Here is a 977-nt window from a genome sequence, read left to right as displayed (position 1 = left end):
GGGGAGAGAGAGAGAGACAGAGCAGGAAAAGAAGATGTGATGGCCAGAGCCAGGAGTGTTAGAACTTTTAAGAGGGACTCCAGGGAAGGCCTCACTGAGAAGGTGACATTTGACCAAAGAAGTGGGGGTGGGGACTAGGCGCACAGCTAGAAAGGGCAGCCTGGGACGGGCCAGAGCCAGCGTGAGAGCTGTGAGTCAGGAGTGTACCCAGCGTCTTACAGGAATATATTACTGGAAAATCAATGCAATTGAGGCAGAGATGAAAGAGAGTGGAAGGGGATGAAGTCGAAGAGGTGACTGGAGCGTTCCCTTGTGTGGCCTTGGAAGCATCTAACACAGCTCTTAGCAAACTGTTTTTGTTCTTTGTTTCTGAGACAGGATCTCACTCTTGTTTAGTAGGCTGGGGTGCAGTGGTGTGATCATGGGTCCTTGCAGCCTCAACCTCCTGGGCTCAAGTGATCCTCCCACCTCAGCCTCCTGAGTACCTGGGTGTGCCACTATGCCCAACCAATTTTTAAATTTTTTTTGTAGAGATAGGGGACTTGCTGTGTTGCCCAGGCTGGCCTCAAACTCCTGGCCTCAAGTGGTCCCCTGCCTCAGCCTCCCGAAGTGCTGGGATTACAGGCGTGAGCCATGCACTCTAATTACTAATTTATCTTCCTATCTTCCCATTTACAGAGGATGTTTCTTAGAAGCTGGGTCACTGATTCATTCATTTATTCAATGTTTCCTAGCTTCCACTGTGTGACAAGGGCCTGGCTAACTCTAGGGAGAAAGGAAAGAAAAAGACATGGCACTGCCCTCAAGAAACTAACACCCAACTGCTGACACAACCCCCTCCCCTCCACCCACACACAATAATAAACACTGTCGGGCCGGGCACGGTGGCTCACGCCTGTAATCCCAGCACTTTGGGAGGCCAAGGCAGGTGGATCACAAGGTCAAGAGATCGAGACCATCCTGGTCAACATGGTGAA

At 50.9% G+C, this 977-nt stretch overlaps 1 protein-coding gene across 1 annotated transcript in view; it reads right to left on the bottom strand.

Annotated features, from left to right (window-relative positions):
• KCTD13 (potassium channel tetramerization domain containing 13) overlaps positions 1-977 on the bottom strand; it is a 19,327-nt gene that overhangs the window by 1,650 nt on the left and 16,700 nt on the right. The window lies entirely within an intron of this gene.

Source organism: Cebus imitator, unplaced genomic scaffold (assembly GCF_001604975.1).
Source record: "Cebus imitator isolate Cc_AM_T3 unplaced genomic scaffold, Cebus_imitator-1.0 Scaffold729, whole genome shotgun sequence".
Taxonomy (NCBI): Eukaryota; Metazoa; Chordata; class Mammalia; order Primates; family Cebidae; genus Cebus; species Cebus imitator.
This window is presented reverse-complemented; position numbering and strand designations above follow the sequence as displayed.